General features: G+C 36.3%; 1 long non-coding RNA gene across 2 annotated transcripts in view; it reads right to left on the bottom strand.

Moving 5' to 3' along the window:
- LOC108447311 overlaps positions 1–18,313 on the bottom strand; it is a 152,355-nt gene that overhangs the window by 16,206 nt on the left and 117,836 nt on the right. The gene's annotated exons all lie outside the window — the stretch shown is intronic.

Here is an 18,313-nt window from a genome sequence, read left to right as displayed (position 1 = left end):
CGATGCAACAGCCCAGGGAAAGAACAGCTTTTCTGTGCCACAGCAAATGTCCATCTAGTCCTGTATCTTCAACCACCAGCTAAGGAATAAGGGAGGTGTGAGTATGTAGAAACACTTTATTGGCACATCCATCCAGTTTCTCAGGAATTTCCCTAAGCCAGAAGACTACTTCATTACAAAATAATCTTACAGAAATATTTTTAGACTTCAGTCTAAATTGTCAAACGTGTTGCTGACACACGTATTTTGCTTTGCTTTCAGTTAACTTTGCAATATTTATTTTGAAATTATTTACACAGCTATAAAAACCACCACATTAACTGGAGAGCTGGCTAAGCAGAGGATACCAGCATGTCATGATCTGGGATTACTAAAATAACAGCATTAAAACATGAATACAGGTGTTGGTATTATGGATGCATTCATAGTGAAGGCCAAATGTCCTAGCTTATTTTAGGTTCAGTAAACTTGAAAAAGATCACATAATTACCTGAACATTGATTTAGTGTTTCAGTTTACTCTTTAATTCCATTCTCATCACTTTCATGAAAGTTCATTTTTATTTCCTTAAATTGATTACTAAATTCCCTACAGTTTTACTTTAGAAGCAGAAAATAATGTAGTATATGGTATTAGTCATGTTATTTTTCTTTTTCCAGGGCAGCAGTAAGAGGTGGCAGAGTTCAATGCCCCTTTATGCTGGGCAGAGTGAAAAAACATGCACACTCCCTGAGCTTACAGGCTTCACTATTGTAATGGAATACAGTTCAAGTGACAGAAAAAAGGCAGAGAGCACTTACAAGAACGTGAGTCACACCAAAGGTCTGCCTAGTTCATATTTTGCTCCTGACAGTGATCCAAAGTGGAGGTCCAGGGAGAGCAGAAGAGTAGAGCAAGTACATACAATGCTTCCCCTGAGTTTTCTTCCACCCCTAAATCATGGATGTCACAGTTCCTGTGTTTCTAGATACTCTGATTACTGTACAGAGAACAAAGTTAAATTCAAAATCCCAATGTTTTCAAATTACCAAGCTAAAATTTAGTCTTTAGAACATTTATATTGATTCTTAAAAGCATTTCCACATACTTCATCAAAGCCTTTGGAAAACACTGATTGAAAGTACCAACTCAGTTTTTTTCCAAACAGAAATACATTGCAGTCATTGGTGATATAGGAATGTAATATTACATGTTATTCAGACTAAATTTCAGGTGTTGATTCATGAAATTATTCATAGAGTCATAGAATGTTAGTCATAGAATGTTGTCATAGACCTTGTAAAGCTCATCTAGTTCAACCCCCCTGCAGTGAGCAGGCACATCATCAACTAAATCAGAGCCCAGAGCTATGGACAACCTGACCTTGAATGTTTCCAGGCACCCTCTTTCATTTTGGCACAAGGTCATTCCCCCTTGTCCTCTCACTACATGCCCTTGTAAAAAGTCAATCTCCAGCTCTTTTGTAGGGGAGCCCTTTAGGTACTGGAAGGTGCTCTAAGGTCCCCCTGGAGCCTTGTCTTCCCCAGGCTGAACACCCCCAACTCTCTCAGCCTGTCTCCATAGGAGAGGTGTTCCAGCCCTCTGATCATCTTTTTTTTGTTTTGTTTCTACGGGTCTTTCTTGTATACACCCTTAGGAAATTGAATTTATTTAGATAACTTTTTAAAAACCATTTGAAGGGTTTTACGATCTAAGTAATTGAGATAATTTTGAAAATCTTATTATTCAAAAGAGACAATAACATATAAATTGAGAGAGTTTTTAGGTAAGAGTAGCAGGACCTCGAGGTAGCACAGAAAATGTGTTATATTTTTGACAGCTCTAAAGGAAATCAGAAGAATTCATCACTACACAACTTCAGTGTTCAGACATGTTTTATAGGTTTTCAGCTGGACATGCTTAAAGAACTTCAAAGGGTTCTTTTGTACCTTGATGTAGACTAACAAAGCACCTTATCTGTCATTATCAGTCTAGTATCATTTGTTTCAGATATTCCAGTAAAGACTGAAAATTGCAAGGGAAAAAAAAAGTTACTAACACAGTTTGTGGATGCATCTGAGACTGCACAGGTTTGTGCAGCTTTCCAGAAGTATCCTATAGCATAGCAAATTGATTTCCACATGTTCCTCAGTATTCTCTGCTGTTCATCAAGGCCTCAAGATAATACGGTCCATAGCTGGAAGTTAGAACAGATGTAGCATACTAATCTGGAAATCACTAGTTTCTGATTATGAGTTTTAACATGTCTCTTTTACACTTCTGAATTTTAATAGTTATTAGAGTGTAAGCCTTGGAATATAGCTCAGTTGAACATTGAGATCAAATCAAAAGAGCAAGGATATCAGAAATTAAAACAGATACAATACGTGCTGCCAAAGAAAAAAAACCCCAGACATAAATAACACTTCCTTCTTCTCAAAAATATCATTTTGTTTCTATTGGTGCTGGCAACCAGAGTACATATTCCCTTGCTCCCTTCAGAAACTCATACTTTTCTCTTCTATACCTCAGGATTATGGTGAATGGGTTGCAAATATCTCAGTATTATATTCAGCTATAAAAACAGCCATTTAATTCACAAATGCAGAGGCTATTCAGTTTAAAATATGATCTTTTTGCTTCTAGGATGCAGTTTCAAAGCTACTGTTCCTCTGTGTATGTGCATGTGTAAGTCAGTACACGTGTAAGTGCCTGTTCGCTGTCCAGTGAACAAACTTGCATTGAACTGGCAAATGCAAAGAGGGTTCCTAACGAGGTAACTCCCCTGAGAAATAAATATATTGCCTCATAACTCAGCTCTCTCTTGGTAGATTTCTCCATAAATCTGCAGAAATCAGAGGAGCAGTGTCACGAGACAACATCAGGAGGGAGAAGGGGCTATTGTGTGGTCACATTCTAAAGCAGAGGAAAAGTGAGAAGTGAGCTATGTGAGACATCAGCATCTGTGAGCAGGCAGTTAGATGCAGGTAGTCAGTGCCACTTCTGTGTGCTCATTCTCCAGACCTCTCCATACTTTGCACAGGTCATTGCTGGTCTGACTTTTTCAGCCTTACACAGATGAACGCATGAATTTCTTATGAGAACTTTGCATAAACTGTGGTTCAAATTTCATTGAAACTGATGTCTGCCAAGAATAATATTTTACTGGTGCTAAAGCCTCTGATAACTTGTATTTTACAAATCGTAATTTATATGCATCACAGGAGTATCTTATATCAGAGAAAAACTAGGTTTTCTGTTTTAATCAGTACTAAATCAATGTTATAAACACAATCAGAAATATTTATTACTTTTCACTAAAAATTTTCTTCTTTGATCTTTAAAAGTTAGACAAGGTATCTGTATTTGCTTTGTAAGGTTTAAAAGTCACAAAAATTATAAAATATTAAGAACTGACTTCCAACTTATTGTTTAAAAGAAGAGACAAGGTTACTGTAAAAGAAATTTCTTAATGAACTTCAGGCAATTGGGTTTTAAGTTAGTGCCAAATTGAAGCTTCAAAACCAATCTAAATTTCACAAGTCTATAGTCTTGTAATCTCCTGCTTTATTGTCCATCATCTTATTTCTGTGTCTTGAAACTTCCAAGACAGCTAGTTCATTTGGCATTATTTCCTAAGGCACAAATCAAGATTTAGTCCAAACTTGTCAAAGCAGAAATTTTTAAGACAACAATTTTCCCCTGCAGACATCCAGAATTATGAAAAATGTACTCTAACTTTTCACTAATGACAGTTAAGAAAAATACAGTGCTGTTTCTGCCATAGTTTGCTCTGCTGTCAAACATTGTCTCAGTACACTTCTTATGTATCTGTGTGTGCTTCCTAAATAGCTTTCGAACTCACAGTCTGATTTCAGTGGAAATGAAACAAAAGGACATTGATCTCAAAGATTATTGTGTTTCCATGCATTTTGCATAAATATAAAACTGAGGAGTGAGATCAGATTCTGTAAGTTTGTGGCTGAAGGAAAGACTGTAAAAGGAGTGTAAAATTTTTATGATACCTGACAATCTGCATGCCAGCACTTATAAATATTCAGTATTAAGAAAAGCCACAGCATTTTTGTACCTTAACCATCAAGGCCAAACAACTGCAAGGCACCAGTCCATAGGAAATGGGGCTTCATTCATGCTGCAGCTCTACGTGCCACTTGTTAGTTCTATTACTTTTTCATTAGTCAAACATGGATTTATAGCCAGAGGGGACTGCAGCCAGTGTGTAAGAAATCTTAGCCTCCATTATTAACACAACAAAGTTCTGTGCATTTGTCCGAGATTTCTGATATCTGCGCTCCAGCCAAAGTGCCATGATGAATGGACAGTGTAGCCAGAATCTGCACAATTCAGTCTCAGAATCCCTCATGCTTTGGGTTTACTGTTCAAGTGTTGTGTAATCACCCTGTACAGGAGCATACCTCTCCTTATATACGAGCTAAGATCAGTGGCGATGGAATTAGTTTAAGCAAATTCAAGTAATGAAAACAATCACTCATTTCCAGTGTTCCATGTACAGATTCAGCAGATAAAAGAGAATATCATTCTCCATCAGTTTGGTGACTACTTGGAATGGATGGGAAAAAGGGCCATTTTGAAGGTATGTTCACTGGGAGGAGCAGACTTCATTAACAGAGGATGCTGAAGACCACATGTAAAATTACCACGTTCTGCATGCTGCTGTGAGCACAATGAGCTAACAGTGAGTTCTCAGCTGGTCATATTAGGCTGTGTGAAGGTGCTGCACTAAGGTAGCTGGAATTTAATTGAACCTGCATGGGTGTCTCTGCCCAGTATTTCCCAGGTTTTTGCAGGCTAACACAACCAAAGGGAGCTCAGACCTGCCTCTATTTGCCAGTGCAGGCATGTCCTCCTTCACATATTTTTAGTGTGATTTTAGGCAAGTTATAATCAGTAAAAAATGGGTGGGTCTGGAAAATGGTTAGAACTTGTCTGGAATTTTTGGTGAAACATCAAGAAATTCTAATTCTTCAAAACACAGGCTTTTTGTGGAACTGTACTGATTTTGAAAGGGAAATCACAGGAGGATAATTCAGATTGAGAGGCACGTGTATGGCCAAAGGTGAAGACCTAAAAACCTAGATGGTCATGAAGCCAATCAACAGCAGTTTTCATCTAGGGCTTAGGCAGCCAGGTTCAGAAATCTTTGGGTTGCAATCAGATATAGCAGAGATATAAGGTCCAAATGACAGTCTGATCTCCATCTGAGATTAGGAAAGCAGTAAATGAAATTATGGACTTTTGCAACACTCTAGTAGAACATCAAAATATTGTGTGTAATAGCCCTGCTTAGGCTAGGTAGGGTTTGGAAAGTTATTTTGCAACTATCTGAACTCACACATCAACTTTGCTACAAAGATATATAAGGCTTTAGCAGTTTTTAAAGTTACTGCAGCTCTGAGCTCTACTGCAAGAAGCTGCTCAAGAACAGAACCCTTCTCTCAGATGACACATTCAAATACCTTTGACTTGGCATGAGACGTTGGGCAATTTTTGGACAGTAAGATTTTTTTCTATGGGCATGCTCATGCAAAATATATGTGTATCCTATTATCATCAGAATTTTATTCTTCACAATTATTCTATAAAAATGATTAAAACCCCCCAACCAAAGCAAACAACAACAACAAAAATTAAAGGAGTTATGTGTGAAGTGTAAGGAAAAAATGGTTCTAAATTTATGAATGGCTCTAAATTTATTTGTATCTCTTAACTCCCAAGTACATCTTCTAGCAGTAGCTTCCTATCTAATTTACAACATTCTCCTGTTAACTAAGCCACTGATATTTCAGTAAGGCTATCAATATATAACTTGTACCAATGAACAGATTGATTGAAAACAGATGTCATAGCTATAGCCCTAAATAATTCACAGAATATTTTTCTCTAGGCCAGCTTTGTACAACTCTAGATAATGTCCAGCATTCTAGTGTGAGCTGTTTAATTCCTCTGTTGCTAAAGCACTGTGGTATTCCTAGGAACCCATGCACAGACAACTGTGCAATACACAAACAGATGAGAACCAGGATTAAAATGAAACATTACAAACAGGATTTTTAAACTTACTCAATGAAATCAATAAGAAAGGAACTCATTGCATCCTTTGTTACCTTATCAATCCTAGACTATACCCTAGAGTCTATTTGGTGAAAAAGGGATACATCAGAGCATAAACTTACCTCTGTGTGTGTACTGAAGTCTGGGTTCTTCCTCCATTTTAAAACTGATCCTACTTATGAAGAACATTTAAATTGTCTCCTTGAATTTCTAAGAATAATAATTTTCTTAAAATATAAGTCCACTCTTCAATAATTCCTCGATTTGGAAACCAAAATATTAGCAAGAATAAGCAATGTATGATGGTATAATGGCACTGACAGCATGAAAGCATAACAAATATGATATTTTCATATTTTATACTCTTTTAATTTCCGCTGCAGTTTACTGTTCCACTAAAACCCAGTGTAAATGAGGTTCAGCCTTACAATTCTTTTTAAAAGTACATGCTGGTAATTTCATAAATGTCCAGTAAAATTGTATGCAATCTTAAAGATCCATCATATAAATTATTGTTTTAAGAGTATTTTTGCTATCACAGCACACTGAAAATAGATTTTTCATAGACAGAGTTTAATTCAAAATTAGAGTGGTCAATTCAAAATTTTCTGATAAACTATCTCATCCTATATTGGAATAGTGTGCTGCTAATAATTTTCAGATCATTGAAAGCAAACTGGAAAATATTAATAAGTCCTTTCCTTAGAGCTGGAGCCAAAAGTGCTTTGGCCAATTTAATTAACTACTGTGTACATTGGTTCTACTGCTTCAGCTTCAGCTGAACTCTTTAAAAGCCCTTTGCCAGGTGGCTTATGGCAAAAAAAAGGGCCAGATACAACACATCAAGGGCCCCTCACAATAAATAAATAAACCTAGCTGATATCTATGCTAAAATGTGGGAAATCTAAATGCAGCTTCTTCATATGGCTTTCTCAAGCAAAATTTTGAATATAATTATATTTAAGATTTTTTTTCAGAATATGAATAAAATACACATAGACATACATATAGGCAACTAAACAGTAAATTATGCATTAAGTCCTTCTGAGAACTCTGGCAGTGAGTCTCTCTTCCAAGACAGCAGTGAGATTATTCCATTTGTTTCATGATGACCGTAATTAATTTATCTACTAAAGTCCACTTACATTTTGGAGCAACACAGAACAGGATTTGCAGTGCCTCTTTACAGATCTGCTTTTCTCCCCAAAGAGCTGCTTCTTAAATCCCAGCTAGAGTCATCAGCCTCTTCCTACTGAATTACTCTGGAGACAGGTAAGAAGGCAAGCTCCATCTCCATGAAAGCACACATGGCTCTTCCAGCTGTATACAGCTCCCAGTTTTACCTCATGTCATGTTTGTTCAGTTCTTCAAATGACTCCTCAGGTGGAGGGCACTAAGACATCTGAGTTGAACAGACCCCCAGGCTGACATTCAGTACCAGCATTTTATCTGACCTTTCCCCTTACTCACTGGCAAAAGACAACCTCCTACCCCTCAAGTCAGGCTGAAACTCTTCTTGGAGCTTCTCAGTGTTCCTTGAGGAACTGTGAGGGGGCACCCTATGCAAATGAAAACGATTACTACAATTTTGCCTCCCCATTAATACAAGGAGTGATTTTGACACAACAGCTTGCATGAATATATGAAAATGGAGTAACTAATATTACACTAGGTTACTGCAGATTAACCAACAGTTTCCACTGGTGAGCTTCACCTTTAACCACTTAAAATTAGCATCAGATAATCATCATTACAATTAACCAATCATTATCTTAATCAAACATGCATATATCAAAGCAGAACAGGACATTCTGACTATCAGTAAAACTGTAGAAATGCTGATGAGTAACATCATCTTCCCACATTTTTGACTCAGAGTACTGTATTGAATTTTTTTAGGAAAATGCATGCTTTCTGTCTGTTGTTTTGTCCTGTTGTTTCTCCAAAGAAATAGAGACAGTGTTACTTCTATCTTCTGTCAAAGTATGATTACTCATAATCGTATTTTTTTCCAGTGTATTCTGAACTTACTTCAGTGACAGCACTCCTTCCAGCAGAAATCACCCCACTGCTTGAACAGGCCTCTACTTCACAGCACCTTTATGTATTTCAATTGAATCTTAATGTTCTTACTTATTTTATTTCTGTTTGCATCACCATAAATATGGTGCTCATGCTCTGTTCCTTTTTCATCATTACATCTCACATTCCCATGTTCTGTACAAGTGCTGCTCATGAAAGCTATGTTTATTTATCATTTTTCTTATTTCCTAAATCACCTCCTAAATTTCTTATGTGGGTCTGGATGTAAATACATACTGCAATTTAAAGATATGTTGTGAGTGTGAAAGAGAGAAAATGTGCATGGGAGATCTGTTCTTCCAGTCCTATGCCGATGTTTTTTTCTAGGCAGAAGTCCCTGGAAATAACCACATTTCCAGCACTTGAAATATCCTAAATTTATTTCAATAAATGGAACATTATTAGGAGACTGTCTTCCAAAATAGGTGGCAGACAATAAACTTAACCAAAAATAATTGTATTTTAATAGGAAGTATACACAGATCATTAAGGTTCAGAATCAAAAGTCCATGGCATTAAATTAATCCTTGGTCAGGGTTTTTCAGGTGAATCCAGCCTGCTGCCTTCTCTTTCCAAGGAGGACTGTTCTCCACCCCCCTGCCAGCTCAGCTTTTATGTGCTCATGTGTTTTAACATCACAGCCCCTCCTGATATTTCCAGTTTGATACCTTCTTCCCACATGAAACCTTTAACAGCTAAATAGATATGCCCAGCCATGAGGCATGGCTTGATTTACTCACGGTTTAGCTGCTAATTATACAAGCCTGCTGCAATTGCCAGCTTTGGAGCAGTGGAAGAGCATGGGGTATATAGGAAAGGGAAGTATCTCTTTCAGGGTAGTGTAAGGCACATGCATGTACACAACAGCAGTCAAAAACCAGGCTCCAGCTCCTGCAGCTACCAGTACTGCAGCATATTCCACTCCCTGTCCTGCTGCTCCCCCAGGCATCCAGTCAATTTTCAAGATGTCTTAGATGGGAGTAATTCAGTGGCCACTCACTGCTTAGAATGTATATTTTATTTCATAAATATGTTTGTGGCAGTTTCTCATCATCACTTTTCACTAGTGCCTTTCTAAATTAACATCCTTTGTAACCCTTTTTCTCCTCTTTAGAGACACATACCAAACTATACAGTCTTAATTTTGGTTTTTACTCAAAAGATCAACAGGCAAAAATAAAGAGGGGAAAAAAAGTTGGCAGAAGCTCACATGGTGTTGAAACAGTTCACAAGAAGCACAAGGTGGTCACAGCCCACCTACTCAACAGTGCATCGTGCACCCTTTGTACTCTCTGTCTTTAGAGGGCCTCTAGCAGCACCCAGTGGAACACCTCAAAAAGAAAAATATCACTTTCACATAAATTGCTGAAGAGAGCCTTATTCCTTCAGTGTGTATCACTCAGAGTTTTACCTGTTTGTCTGCATGATTAAATAAATGATGGCTCTTGGGATCACAGTGTTCCTGAATAGGTGCTGTAGCACATTGAGTTGGGATGGGTATTTTGTTGAACTGTGACAGCTGATTATGCTGATGCTTCTGTCAAGCATTGAGACTCCTGGGCTGACACCCAGAGCATGGGGAAGGAGGTAAGACATTGGACTTCTTTTTTAACCAGTACTCTGTTTAGAGGTCTCTGCCCATATCTCAGGAGGAGTCCTATAGACACAATGCTCTGGTTCTATTTTGAAAAGAAAAGTAAAATTGGAACTAACATGTTGTGCTCACAGTTCAGATATTCTCACTAAGTAATGCTTCCTCCTGATGTACATTTCAAATTCCAATCCTCTTGCCGAGTTAAAAACCTAGAGTTCAATATAAAGAATTATGCTTGTGAGATAGAATAAATAGTCCCCCTATCTACTCAGAAGAAACTTCTGTTGATTAGTAACAAATGCAACCATAAAAACCTGTATCAAAAGGAAAATGCCTTTATTCATTATTTTCTCAAATTGCTTTCAAGTGCTAGGTTTTTTATTAGCTTTATTTTTTAGAAAATATACTATTATATGTAGCTACTTGGATCTTTTCCTAAATGCTTATTTATTCACAAAAAAATAGCTTTTATATTTTACACACAGAATTTTCACAATAGACAATTTCTAAACATTTAGAAACTTCAAGGGATCACTATTTTTATTCCTACTTCGACATTAATTTTGCTTTTTTTCCAAAGCGGCACAAGCTGTTTTTCTCATTCTTACCGTGAACTGCTTTGAACATCATTTCCATTGAGTATGCCAACTTTTCATATTTTGTGAGCCAAGGCCTCCTAATTTCATAGCCAGCTTGCATCACCATGCAAGTTCAATTTCTATTTTATACCTTAAGGATTACAATGATGAAATCTGACCCAGTTACCTTAGGGCTAAAAAGACTGAAGTTTTGATCAGTGATCACTGTCAGCTTTAGCACACATTTTCTTTAATCCTTCTTAGCGTGCTGGAGCCATTAGGATTGTTTTTGCTGGGCTTTGGACTGGAAACAATCCTTAATTTAATCATGAACGTTTGTTCACATAAACCAAATTTTTGGGTCTGTTAAAGTTTCATTAAACATGTTGTGTGTTCAGCCATGCTTAGAGACTTAAGTGACTGACATTCACAGAGAAATTATTCATGACAGCCAATTTTCTGTCAAGGTCCTCAAAAAAATACACCTTTGAATATATGAAACGCAAGGTATTTCTTTCAAACAGAAATAAGCCAAATGAAAACACTCCAGAAAATAACAAGATGTGGAACTAAATGTAGTGGAAAATAGACAAATCATCTCTCATTCCCAGTTTATCCACCTCTCCCACTGCATTCCCCATGCTTTCAAATACATGAGTATATACACAAGGAGAAATCTAACGTGATCAGTCTTTGTTTTTAATGAAGCAAAAGAAAAGCAGAATATCATACTTGGAGTTTGCTCTGTGCTAGCACCTTTTTTAACAGAGCTGTTTCATCCTGACCTGATATATTGGAAATCAACACTTTCACCAACTTTTGATAAACAATTAAGTGGTTTAGTAATGCAAAGCAAAATATTTTGAGGATCTGAGTAAGATCATCCAACTAATTCCTGCAATGGGTATTTTATTTGAGATAAAATGGGAGATCAGCTCACACCACAGAGATCTAATTTCATCAAAACTTAAACTCCATATTCAGCAGCTTGAGAGATTCAATTACTCATTAATCAAGACCCGCAACAGAGGGATAATTATTCTTTAGTATTTCTTAATTTACTGAGGTTTTCACTGTGTTTACAAGGACTGCACTGTTAGTCACTTCAAAATAAGTTTGTTCCCTTGAAGGGAGAATGCCCCATTATTATCTTAGCAGCTACTGTACATAATTTTTTCTAGGCAGAGTTAACCTTTATTAAATGAGTCTGTGCAAAATCTCCATACTGCACAAGGCTGGCAGTGGATTGGTCTGACAGACACTGAAGCCAGGTACATTTCTCATGTTTATAGTGCACATACCATAACTTTAGTTCCTCCACAGTAGAAAGGAGTGTTGAAGAAAGTCTTAAAACAAAAAAAACAAATGCAGGTACAAAATGGATCTGTTTCTCCAATGACCCATAACATTATCATGGAAGAGGAACAAGTTCTTCTAAAAGGGAGATACTCAGGATGTTATGGTAGCCCTGGACACAATCCCTAGTTCAGGAATAGCTATCTTCCCTCCAGTGATTTCTACCATCTCACATACCCTAAAAAGGTTCATCTCCTGTGTTTTCATGTACTTGTTAAGCTTTTTCACACACATAGGTTTCTTCCACATATTATCACTTATGTATGACCTTACTAAAAGCAATGCCATCCCATAAGCTACAGTACAAATGTGCATACAATTCACTAGTTCTGGATATGACTGGAGATGTTGATTTTTTAGAAATAATGTTACTAAAGTGGGCATCAATTCGTAAATTACTGTGATATTTGGATGCCTAAAACCCTACTGGGATTTTGAAGTTTCTTAGCAGATAAAACATAGGAAAAACTTTAATTTTCTTAAACTAAGCATGTTGTGCTTCCTTGCATCTTTTAAAAGCTATCCTGTGTCCTTTTCTTAAGCTGCACACAATTTTATATAGTATTTTGTTTTTACTTATAGATGTATTTAGAAGTACATAAACTACAATGCTACAGAACTTGTATAAATAACAGACTTGCAGCAAGACATTTATATTATTGTCTGAGATTTCCAAAATCTTAAAATTTTTTCCCACATCCACCTTTGTAATCATGTAGGTAGTTCCTTAATATCTATCCTCAAGTTATACAAGCACATAGAAGTAGTTAATATTACTTCTACTTTAGCATTTCTGACCGCTTGCTAATCTGGAAACAGTAGAGGTCATTTAAATCCTTGCCTGGTTAGCAACTCTGCTTAAAGACTAGTAGAAGCTTCAGTATTCTACAGTTGAAAGAGCTTCATTACCTCAGAAAAACTATATCCCACTCTTTGGTCCTGTACTTTTTGGCAACCCAATCTTTTTATCCTGTTTCATCAGGTGTGAGTGATACAAGATACTTACAATACATTTCTATTCCTCCTTAAACAGACTAGCATAAGCTTTATTATTAAAATATGGTTGTATACTACATAAAATTCTGTTTGGTTTTAAGTATGAAATGTTTAAGAAAGGTTTAGGAGATTATGCAGTTCAAGATAACTTTCACACATAGTAGAATTCTAAAAAATTATTGCTCCCAGGAAGAACTTTGTTCATTTTGCATTATGCATAACTGTCTTCTGCTGTTTTACTTACAACCACATCATTTAAATATCCTACCACACAAGTTTCTTCCTTCTTAACCTGCAGCCATGGTGACACAATTCTACTCCCATTGCAAAGGGGAGAAACAAGTTCAATCTCAATAAAGCAGAAGTTTCTGCACTAATATTAAACTATACACAAACTCTATGGTCTAGAAATTGCTTCCAAGTTAAAGACACAGAGAAGAAAAAATACATGTTGAAACAAATCATCTTTTACCCATTAATTTGATGAAACTGGAGTAACACTAAAAATACTCTTCAACACCAGTGGGAGTGAGAAGTCAATATTACAGCAAGGAGTGATGCATGCAATTGCGTAAGGCAAATAGATTCCTTTTAACTATTAGTTGTAATGAAAGTAACTTTGTAACAGCCAAATGAGTTTACTGCCTGTGGGTTGATTTATAAGTGTATGTACACATGAACATGTGTGTGTGTATTGACTCACATCTGTGTGTCCTCTCCCAACTGAGATATCAGTTACTGATATTGATTAACCACATTTCTCTTAGCTTAAGTATTCTGAGACTATCTCACAAGCAAGGATCTTCCAAGAACAGGCAAGAACCAAGACTTAGTGCATTCTTTCCCAGGGCTATACTTCACATGAATTCACAGATGGCTGTTTTGTAGGTTACAGCAGCTTATTTGGTAAATATTACCTTCCACAGTTATGAGCGGAAGCAGTGCTGGAACTTCTACACCTTTTTTCTACTGCTGTCCAGAATAACTTGAAATTAACTGCTCTGAACGATAGTCCTTTAAATGATCAAGGTCTTTGTACCTGAGATACATCTTAGCAAAGACAACCATGCTCTGAAACCATAGTAACAAATAAGAGAGAAGCCCCACATTTGGATCCAGCTCCTGCCTCTGAGGACACAGACAGTCCAGTGTTTTTCCTCAGTTTGCAAAGAATAAAGTCTGAAAGTTATTTCCCTAAGCTTTTCAAGAAGAAGGACATAAAAAGAGTCAGTAGATGAATAGGAGGAAAATTGCTGTTTTGGTTCAGGTCTTGATTGGCTACTTTCTGACTGGTGAGTGAGAGAAGAGCTGCCCAACTGCATCACAACAGCTCCTACAAATACATCACTGACATGCCCAAACTAAACCCCCCCAAATAGTCATAAAAGATAACTTATACCACTGCACCTCTAATCAGTTATTTTTTGTGATAGTCAGATCCTCCAAACCACAAGGAAGAAAGAGGATTACTTTTTTTCAATTTCCACAGTCTTCCCCATCATATACCTATAAAAACCAGCTGATTCCTCACAATGACCTGACTCACTCATTTTCTTCCTCCAGAAGTTTCCCACTTCATAAATCATAATTTCTCCAAAGCTACTCCTTAGCAATATCTGCTTACATGCATAGCTAGTTTAGCTGAGATAGTTGCAGAGAGTAAATTCAATCACATCTGATTGTCTTTTCTTTACCTGCCATCCCTTGTTTCTGTCCTTTTTGATATCAAGGTCTCTTTCTGATTTCCTACTCCTCAACAGGCCTTGAACTGCAGGGTACAGCACATCATAGCACAATAACTGCCTGGTTTTTTTACAAATTTAACTCTTTCTATTGCTTCAAGAATGACTCAAGTGTATAATACAGAAGGATAATTCATGCTGGAACCTACACCAGCTCTGCATGTTGACCTATTTGATAGTACTCCTATATCAGTTTTTAACTTGACATTGTGGGAAAGATCAGGACAGCCTCTCACACACACATGTAAGAATACACATACAAATTTAGGATGATATGCTACCTGTGACTGTATTTAAGTGTCTATACATATGCAGATAGAAAAGTAATGTGGATGTAGATCAAGTGGTCCTGAGCTTGCACAGCATTAGCCTGGACACGGAAGATAAAAAGGACTTTTCTCTACCATTCTGCTGCTTTCACCAATAAAAGCCTATCTGCCTCGAAGGTAGTTAGCAACACTAGAACGAATTGTAGCGTTACAGTGTCCTGTAACTAATACCCCATTTTCCAATGCAAAGGTTCATTAGGGAAAATGAACATAACTATGTGGATCAGGGGAGAGGGAAGAGTAAGAGAGAGAAGAGAAGGCAAGGTCTGGCAAAATAGAAGGAAGGATGACTGTGTAAGAAATGCAGTTTCCTTAAGAGGAAGGGAGAAAAGGTTTAACAGAAAAAGAAAAGTACAAATCCTATGAGGTGAAATATTGTGGAAAATGACAGCAAGAGGGAAAAGAAGATGGAAAAAAGAAAGTCCAGGAAGGAAATGAAACTAGTGCTGAAAGAAGAGCAGGCTACGTATATTTCAAAAATCCCTTATTATTTCTTTTCCTAAAAACAATTTGGGATCACAACTGCATGCTTCATCCCTGAGGTGTTAAATCCCTGAACATAACAATAAAAATTCAATAAAACAAATACTCTGTTAAAGTATTGATTGCATAAAGCCACAGGTTAATGAGCATCTTTCTAACTGGTGAGTCCTGCATATAAATGAGGGATGTGGATCTCAAAAGCTTACAATTCTGGTCCAGCTAAATACTGAGCATGTTACCAGTACATTGTAAGACACTATAATGGGCCAAAAATCATTTTCTTTCTATAAGAACACAATTCTAAATAATAAATATGATTTTACTAATCAAATAGCAAAGATTGAGGCTACAGAATTCATCCTCGTTACAAAACAATATTAGCTCGCTGGATTGCTGTGGGTTGAAGCTCTATCCTTACACAGGCATACAATTTTCATTTTCAGAAGCAGTTGCTAGGATCCTCTTCTGTTTCCTAGCAACATATTTTTAACCTACTTTCCTAGTGCATTGCTTGCCATTAACAAAAAGTCTTTGTAGAAGCAAATTTTCAGCTCTTCTTTCAATACAAGTATATGCATGTAATAGTAAATTGAATATCTATCTGGAGGAGTTACTGAAAATTCACATTTTTCCTGAGATTAGGTGCAATGAATGAAAAAATTATAATGAAGTATCCCTGAAAAACTGCAGATTTTCTATTTCTAGTGTCCTTGTAATTCTGAACTTACTATTATCTCTTTGGGGGGGAAAAAAAGTGTTCCTAACGGAAAAACCTATTGTTTCAGGGGAAAGTTTACTGGAGAATTTGAGAGAACAACCTAATGAAGGCATAGATTTTAAAAATAGATAGTACTCCCTTTTTGATTGTATTGGGATCCTTGGAGTACAATATGCTGGATATTAAAGAATCTAACACTAGGGCATATTTTGAAGCCTTATTTAGAAGCAACAACTGAATAAAGATACTTTTTAAAAAATTAACAGAAATGAGACATGTAAAGGGAACAAGGTATACTTCCCATCTCCAGTGCCATTCTCGTAACCATTGTTTAGATATCATCTTAGCAAAATTAAAATCCTCTGGGGCTTTTTTCAAAAGCAGAGTGGTTTTGCCCTGCAGCTAATTAAGCAAGAATTTCAAAACACTGTAAGTACAACATTATTTGCGTGTTCCTGGTATTTCACTTTCACTTCTCATCAAACACACTAAATGATCCAATAACATAACCAAATCATATCCTGCAGCACAATAGGAGCATCACAGAGTTCTTTTGATATCAGTCTGCAGTGGGAAAACAACAGTACCTTCCCTCCAAGAGTTTGTAAACAAACCTTGCATGTTCCATGTAATTTAGAGCAATCAGTCTATGCCATGTCATTATGTTTCCTTTCCAGCAGGCATTCTCATAACCTGTCAGCAAGACACTGCATTCCAAATAACTAAGCAGGCTTAATCAATATGGGATTCAAAAGGAAGACCAGATCACTTGAAACATATACCAATACATATCTTTTCAAGCTAATATTCAGACACTAAAGAAGGCACAGGAAAGGCCAAATGAGTGACACAGAAAAGCAATGCTGACAGATCCAAATTCTAAAGCATTTTTCCTACTTCTAAACAAGCAAACAAACAAAAAATCCATGTGTAAATGAATAAATATGCATGATCTCAGCCCTGCTCCTATTTATCAGTTCTTACTACAAAAATGACTATTGATTTCCTAGTAAAAATATAAATTTCTATTAAAGTACGAAGATATTGCCCAAAATTGATGTGTTCTATGCCATTGGTATTTTTTTCCCTCTTATTTAAACAATAAAAATGGAAATATTGATACATGATTTGTGACACCCTATACAGGAAGAAAAGTGTACAGCACATCAGCAACAGAAAAACTGGTTTTTTTTCATAAAGTATTGATTGAAATGTTTGTAAATTCTAACACTGCTCTGCTACATTGGTAATTTAATTGCAACTAATGATAAATTATTAGCTCTGATATTTATAGATAATTTCCTGATTCATGTAAAATTCATTTCAATTGGAAAAATGTTCTTTGTATAATTACATAGATAATAGATTACTTTAGTAACTCTACTAAAGACATCCATAAGTTTATCATAACAACGGTGCACCTGTTCTGAATAAGAAGCTATAAAGAGGCTAATAAATACTTGCAAATGATACAGTATTACTGACAAATAGAAAAACTCATGATTGTAACCCAGATATCTGACAATTTCTTTCTTTTGTAGGCACCATGTGGTATTTAATACATTACGATCTCTTTTCTGGATATAAACTCTTATTCCTGAGAAACTACTGCGACGACAGGTAGCACCATGGTATACAACTAAAGATGTGTAATTCCTACTGAAGTATTTTTTTCAGAAGCCAATATTGCTATTTCAACCTATTAACTTTCAGAATTACCACTGATTAGGGAATGGAACTTCAGGAGAGGTTTAAAGCATTGCCAGTTGCCACAGTGGAAGGAACTGTGGCACAGGCAATTCAGTTATGTTCTTTCAGGAAAAGATATACCAATATTATGGTCATTTAACAAAGGTTAATATAGTAAATAATTCTAATAAACTCTATAAACACCTATCTCACAAGGAAGTGTTAAACACCAGGGTAACTGAAAAAAAAAAATTGTAAATTTTAGAAGTGTTTAGTATAGCTCTCAGGCATTATTAGGTTAATCATTTATATTTAATAAGTATCATCACAAATCCACAGGAATGTGAGAAGCCACTTCCTTTTCAATATTGATCTTTATGTTATGAAACACATTAAAAAAATCAAAAGAGCAAGGAGACAGACAGGGATATTAATGTATGGGAAACTTCAGAAGAATAGAGATGCCTAATTGCCTTCCAAAGCAAACACCTGCAGATTAAATGAAGTGGGTCTATAAGTCATGCCAAGTCTTGCCACAGAATCCAACATCTTTCATCCTTAATTTTGTCCACAGGAAAAGACTAAAGTATCCGAGATATGCATTATGAATGAAACCACAACATTGCTTTCACAGTTGTGTTATGAAGCACCTGAGGAAACATGAAAAGAGGTTG

This window comes from Corvus brachyrhynchos, unplaced genomic scaffold, assembly GCF_000691975.1.
Source record: "Corvus brachyrhynchos isolate BGI_N302 unplaced genomic scaffold, ASM69197v1 scaffold175, whole genome shotgun sequence".
NCBI classification, from domain to species: Eukaryota; Metazoa; Chordata; class Aves; order Passeriformes; family Corvidae; genus Corvus; species Corvus brachyrhynchos.
This window is presented reverse-complemented; position numbering and strand designations above follow the sequence as displayed.